This window comes from Delphinus delphis, chromosome 1, assembly GCF_949987515.2.
Source record: "Delphinus delphis chromosome 1, mDelDel1.2, whole genome shotgun sequence".
NCBI lineage: Eukaryota > Metazoa > Chordata > Mammalia > Artiodactyla > Delphinidae > Delphinus > Delphinus delphis.
Window position 1 is genome coordinate 60,744,250 of NC_082683.1, and position 7,622 is coordinate 60,751,871.

The 7,622-nt window shown below is 37.3% G+C and overlaps 1 pseudogene; it reads right to left on the reverse strand.

Annotated features, from left to right (window-relative positions):
* Positions 1–701: 701 nt before the first annotated feature.
* On the reverse strand, positions 702–2,292 carry LOC132420968 (eIF5-mimic protein 2 pseudogene; annotated as a pseudogene).
* Between the last annotated feature and the right edge of the window lie 5,330 nt (positions 2,293–7,622).

The window sequence follows — 7,622 nt, forward strand, 5'->3', positions numbered from 1 at the left end:
CAAGTAGGATAATCATTATCACTGCACTTCATTCTTTGCAACAAATACTCTAAGCCAACAAGAAATCTGAGTTATATTTAGAATCCCAATTAGAACATGCTAACCACTTTTCTTTCAACAATTTTCTGGGTTTAGTACAGTCATTTGCTTTACTTATACTGTTTTATGAGTCCTTTCTTACCAATCTAAGTGTATGACAACTGTAAAATACTTTAAATGACAAGGTTTTTCCAAGGTATGTTTGAAAATGGCGGTATGAAAAGAATATTCATTTGTTTTGTCTAGAAAGAAGCAAACTGAATGCAGAGGTTTCTCATTGGGTAAAAGCTCAACTTTTTTCTTCCCACCACCGTCACATACAATTTCCCAAACACCTCACTTTCAAGTTTGTTCTCCATGGCTTCATTTTAAGGAATGAAAATCAGAGAGCCAACAATTGAGCTCAAGTACATCTGAGGTTAAAAAGGCAAGAAAATATCAACATGCAAGCAGTGGTCCAAATACTCGAGATTTATGTTAATGAATCTAATTATTGTATATGAGATTTTCTTTGATGAGCAGGGCTTTGGGCATACCAAATCATCACACAAATCACTGCCTTCTGAGACTCTGGATACTTTTACAGTTTAATTTGCAAACAGAATTTTTATAACAAATTATTTTTAACCAAATCATATCTTGAAAACTCTTTATATAGAAAACCCAGGGAAAAAGTGAACTGTTCATTGTGGAAGGCCTTAAATTACATTATTACATTAGAAAATACAGGAGGTAGAAGATAACTGAAAAGACTAATGCAACATTAGATTCAAATCTATAGCTCCTGTAGCTACTTAAAACATGGTTTTAGAAACTAAATCCAACATTTCCAGTAACCATAGAAACAGTTAAAATAAAATTTGCCATGAAAGCCCTTATATCATGCTTGATATAGGGAGGTAGGAAGATGTAAGATCCAGGACACATAAGACATGACATTTTATCTACAATTCCTGTTTGCTTTACTGAGGGTGTAGTTTCAAATTCAGTCACGTTCTTCAGCTTCAGACTCAGATTCTTCTTCAGCATTTTTGAGCCACTATACAAAATTTTTCATTTGCTCAAGGAAGACACTTTTCCCCTTGGCAACATGTGTATCTTTATACCACTTCAGATGGGTTCTTCACTCAGAACTTCAGTTTTATAAAAAAGCACCACTATTTTCTGGAAGGCTTTCATGAAATGAATGTTGTCATAGCAATACTCCTGAATCTTCAGTAACAGAGTCATCTCAGACTGACCTTGAGTTGTAAAGGCAGCAAGTAGAGGGCTGTATTGCTTCAAGTGCTTGATGGCTTGCTCTGCTACAAGCTCCTCTTTTTTGTTCCATTCCACAGTGCTCATTGCACTGGACCATACTATTCCGATGACAGCTGGTTCTGGGATGTTTTTTTTCATCTCCTCCTTGACATACAAAATTATATCCTTAAATGGAACACCATGGGACATCTGTTCTTGAAGTTCTTTCTGGAGTTCCTTACGAGTTCCTATGGTTTGCTGATTCCGAACATACTGTGAAAACTCTTTCAAGCCTGCCTCAGTAAAATACTTTGTGAAGCGTTCAACACTTTGTTTATCGGCAGGAAACAGTTCCATAAGTCTGTTATCCATGCTCACTTTCCAAAGACTTGAAGCTACTGCATTGATATCTTTTTCATTTACCCATGATTTAAAGAGCTTTCAGCAAAAGCTGCTGAAACCCCTTCTTTAACCAAATTCTCATTATAAAGGCTATTAAGAATGGATGCGTTAAGTGTTCCATTAGCCAGAAGAACACCAGTCAACATAGCCAGCTTGTTCCTCTCCGACTCTGAAAAACCCTTTAAGAACAGCAGCAGCTTTTTAACTTCATCTTCAAAACCCTTCTCCAGGTATTTGTAGCGCCTGATTAACTTGTTAAAAACCTGAGCAGATGCTTGCATGGTCTCTAGGTCTTCTTGTGCTGCGAACACACAGACATCTGTACGCATCATGTCATCTGCCAGTGTACCACCTGGGGCCAGCATTCCACCGGCCACCAGAATGTCAAAGAGTGTTTCTGCATATCAGCGGTAATCAAGTTTTGCTCCAGAAGCATCAGGAAACTTTGCTACTGCTTCCAAATCAGTACCAGTTTCAGTTAAGCCTTGAATAATGCAGTCTTGAAACTGAGTAGGGTCAAACCTTTCTTTTTCATCTCTTTTTCTGGTTTTAAAATGCTGGCCTGATAGCGTTGGCTTTTGCTGCTTTTGATTATTCATAAAAGACACACGAATTTAAGGCGAAGAGAAAAGAGCCAGAAATCCCGGAGGTGGCGGCAACTGCAGCGGTGTCTCCTCTGCCAGTACTAATCTATTTAAGATTACTAATCAGAAAGTATCTTCAGTGGGGGTATTACAACTCTCTGCATCCTTTGCTACAATTTAACCTCATCTTTAAATGCTGCTAACTAGAAAGAGGTCAGGTGTGAATTAAAGGAAGAACCAGAGCCCAGATGGGAGCTGAGCTACTCCTGAGAATTCTGCTCTTGTTGTGGATGGTTCTCTTGCTGAAATGTTTTCTCTATCTATAGCTATCGTAAAGAAAAAAAAAAAAAGATAAATTACAGAGTGTTTCTCAAAGGCTCTGCCAGTATTAGAATACGTTCTTAGAGTTAAATAAATATTGGAATAGATTCAGACATAATTTATACCTTATCCACAGAACTCCACATGTCTCTTCATGTGTGGAGTAAAGGGTTTAAGAGAAAAGTTTTTAGTGATGGGGAGGGAGTCACACACACGCACACACACACACATAAACACATGTACACGCATGGACATGCCTACAGGTATAAAGACACAAAATGTTTGTTTCTGTGCAGAATGCTTAGAACAGTTTAAGTCCCTAGAGTTAAGATATTTTCCCTTAAGAAGTTTAGTATTTCATCATTTTCTATGTGTGAAATACAGTTCCATTTTCTCCCTAAGCCCTAAATCACTTTCTGATGTTTAATGAAATGAATAGTCAAGCAACATCAAATTAACCCCACATCTCTAAACTGTCCAGAGAGATGGAGGACCTCCTCTTCAGGTGTCCCACAACACCAGAGTATACTTGAGATACTGAGTGGGAACGGAAGAACAGTCCGAACAAAAGGAATGGCATGTTTAAAATTGGAGTCAAGGATTGAAAAGTAGTTCAGAAGAGTACACTTTAAGGGAAGGAGGGATGGTAAAGTTAGACAAATGGTAAAGGTCAGGATGGATTTTGTAAGCTTTGTGAAAGAGTTTGGAAAGCAGTGATATGCATCATTAACTGAAAAGAGAAAAATGTCAAGGACATTTGTACTGAGATTTAGCTTGCTAAGAGTTGTGTGGTCACTGATGCATTCCAGTCGGGGCTGTTCACATTTTGGTCAGGTTGTCATATGTTAAGAGACACACATGGCACAGATAAGTGAAGCTCTGTGTACTCCAGAGCAGCTCTGTTCAGTATAGCTTTCTGTACCTTTTAGACACAATACCTGATAATAAATTCTAGCAGTTCACAAATCCATTGAGAACTTGGAATGAGGCTACTGCAATGAGGATGGTAATTTCAGTGAAGGAAAAATAGGCTTTTTGAGGATCAAATTCTAGGAAATATGGGCATAATTCCAAAACCCATTCTGCATATCCAGAGTAATATTAAGAATGTGGCCAATTTTGGTGACTGCAGGACAAGCCAAATCTAGAGAGTGAATGAATCACAGTCAAGAGGCAGATTCCCGCAGAATCTAGCAAAAGTTAGGGAGCACAGCAGGCTTGTAGGAAAGTCACAAACATTCTTCTAGACCTGATTCATTGAAGAATTGTTTTAGAAACACAAGACGTGGTCCCCACAGGTTGACCTTCATCAATCTTAAAGGAGAACAGATGGAAGTAAACATCCTATTGCCTATGAAGCGATCAACCAAGAAAACAAGTGAAGAAGATACCTTGAGGGTCTTTCGTTTTGTGCATCTAGAAGAGTTGGTTGTACACTGGTAAATATTTCCCACTCCAAAATGGACACCATTTTTTTTTTACATCTTTATTGGAGTATAATTGCTTTACAATGGTTAGTTTCTGCTTTATAACAAAGTGAATCAGTTAAACATATACATATATTCCCATATCTCTTTCCTCTTGTGTCTCCTTCCCTCCCACCCTCCCTATCCCACCCCTCTAGGTGGTCACGAAGCACCGAGCTGATCTCCCTGTGCTATGCAGCTTCTTCCCACTAGCTAGCTATTTTACGTTTGGTAGTGTATACATGTCCATGCCACTCTCTCACTTTGTCCCAGATTACCCTTCCCCCTCCCCATATCTTCAAGTCCATTCTCTAGTAAGTCTGTGTCTTTATTCCCATCTTACCCCTAGGTTCTTCATGACATTTTTGTTTTTTTCTCTTAGATTCCATATATATGTGTTAGCATACGGTATTTGTCTTTCTCTTTCTGATTTACTTCACTCTGTATGACAGACTCTAGGTCCAACCACCTCACTACAAATAACTCAATTTCATTTCTTTTTATGGCTGAGTAATGTTCCACTGTATATATGTGCCACATCTTCTTTATCCATTCATCCAATGATGGACACTTAGGTTGCTTCCATCTCCTGGCTATTGTAAATAGAGCTGCAATGAACATTTTGGTACATGACTCTTTTTGAATTATGGTTTTCTCAGGGTATATGCCCAGTAGTGTGATTGCTGGGTCATATGGTAGTTCTATTTATAGTTTTTTAAGGAACCTCCATACTGTTCTCCATAGTGGCTGTACCAATTCACATTCCCACCAGCAGGGCAAGAGGGTTCCCTTTTCTCAACATCCTCTCCAACATTTATTGTTTCTAGATTTTTTGATGATGGCCATTCTGACCAGTGTGAGATGATATCTCATTATAGTTTTGATTTGCATTTCTCTAATGATTAGTGATGTTGAGCATTCTTTCATGTGTTTGTTGGCCATCTGTATATCTTCTTTGGAGAAATGTCTATTTAGGTCTTCTGCCCATTTTTGGATTGGGCTGTTTGTTTTTTTGTTATTGAGCTGCATGAGCTGCTTGTAAATTTTGGAGATTAATCTTTTGTCGGTTGTTTCATTTGCAAATATTTTCTCCCATTCTGAGGGTTGTCTTTTGGTCTTGTTTATGGTTTCCTTTGCTGTGCATGGACACCATTTATAAATGAATATTAGTCCAGAACTATGAGGAGTTTCTTTTAAATAAATACTGGTCTCTCTACCTGCAGAACTCGACTCTAAAGTAATTCAGGCAACTGATCAAGAAGAATTAAGACAGGCCTGTAGGACTAATTCCTTCACCTTACTGAGTCATAAATTCCTCATAAGTAAACTGAGGGAGTGGGTTCGTCCATCTTTCAGGGAGAAAAAGGAGCACACTCCATTAGCAAACTACTACTTTCAGACAAAACCAGACTAAAAACATAAATTAAAGCCAAACATGCAAGAAGTGTATTTTAGAGTGAGATTCTGTTCCACACAGAGCTAAACTGATGTAAATTTCATAATTATGCCTCACCTTTCAGACATAATATCTGAAAATAAGTTCTAGCATTTCATGTTGTTCTTTAAATTTATACTTTTCCTTTTAAAATGCAGTATTAATCATTTTAATTTCAATGTGTCCAATAAAATCTAAATGTTAACCATTCATTATGTTTAATTATTTTCACCTTTGTCCTTTTTTTCACCTTTGTCTTAATTGTATTCTTACCCTGACTTTTTAATCAGTAGTTTATGCATGTTTATATTTTCATTTCCACTTTTAAATAAGAGAAAATGGCAACAAAAGATTCAAATAATTTTGCCTTACCATTGATCAAGACTAATTTAGAGATACTGTAGCACCTATAGGAAGAGACAGTAAGAAATAAATGTTTGCTAGCTGATTACTAATCTCCAAATTTGGTATAGAAAAGGTCATGTAAGGATGTAAGTGCATAATTCACAAAAACACAGATGTATTTAAAGACAAATGTATCAAAGCCAAGAGTAACCTTTTCTGTTCTCTGTACTTCAGTATCATTTGCATTCAGTTAGAGTTCTAGGACGTTCATAGGTGATGGGGAGACATGCTAGTGTACCTTCAGCAGGGAAATGTATAGGTTAGAAAAGGTGGAGATTGATCGGACAGCACTAGTAAAGAAAAGGGAGGGAATACGAATATTTACTGAGCGCCACCTAGGTACTTAATTATGCACTGAATTATCTCACTTACTCTTCACAACAGCCCCTTATATTATTGCACGTATATTTCTTGAACACCTGCAATGTGGCAGGCACTGTGCTTGGTAGAGACAAGGCTGAACAAGAACAAGCTAGTCTCTGCCCTTGTGAAACTCACATTCTAGTACAGAAAACAAGGAAGTAAACAGACAAACAAAAACAAATGACAAATTAGGACGGGCACACCATGAAGGAAGCAAATGAGCAGAAGTAACAAGTAATAAGAGGAAACAACAACAGATAGGAAAATCAAGAAAGACTGCTTTAAGAAAGGATTTAATTGCTAATCAAAGGAAGAAATAGAGCTGTCCAGATAGGAAATAGCAAAAAGAGTGGGGTAGCATGTGCAAAGGCCCTGGGATAAGAAAGATTCTTATGTCTACTGAGTTGGAGGCAAAAGCAGAAACGGAAAAATCATTAGGAAGCTATTGGTGGTGATTTAGCTGAGAGATGAGTTTCTCCTGAATTAGGAGTATTAAAGATGAAAAGAAGTGGACAGTATCAAGATGTATTTTGGAGGCAGAGATATATTTTGTGGTAGTACTTGCCACGTTTATTTATTAATATCCCCCACATAACAGATGATAAATAGCCTAAAAGAATAGGAGATTAACTAAACTCTTATAGTAACTTCAGGATGGAGTTATGAACCCTACTTTCTTTAAAGCCCTTTCCACTACATCACACTTCTTTGCTTTATTAATTCAAGGTCAATGTAGGTTTTATAGAGTCCTAAAAGTAGAAGCATTTGCCAGTCAAATGATTTTGAACTAGAATATTCTTTAATTACCTGGACAGTTTACAGATTTTCAGTTTGCAAATCCAAAACTTCATTTCATCTGAAAGGGGCACCACATTCTATGAGCACTCCAATATATATTTTCTGTACAAAATGTGAAAATACTCTTGCATTTCTTCCAAGGATGTGCTGAGTTATCCCCATACATGTGGAAAATTTTCTATTGACTAAAGCAGCAATCTGTAGCAATTCTGAACCATATGTTGTTCTTACCATAAGTCTTAATTGGGTAATTTGAGTGACCAAACTGTTTTTTCAGCTTTGCTAAAAATAGGCCTGTCTCTGTCCATATTTAAAATGACTGGTTGCTGATAATCTCTCACGTCGCCAAGTAAATCAACACGTGAATAAGGCTTGAAATAAGCAGGTTTGGGTTCAAAAGCTAAGCTGGAAAGGACCTTGCTCTCATAAGCTCAGTGCTTCTGCAGTTTTGTTTTTTATTATTATTCTATCTTTACTGTTGAGATTCTGCTTACCAGTACTTCCATTTCTTCTTTTTCTCTGTGCATGATAGGCTTGTACTTCCTCATCCTCTTGGGTTGGCATGACGTA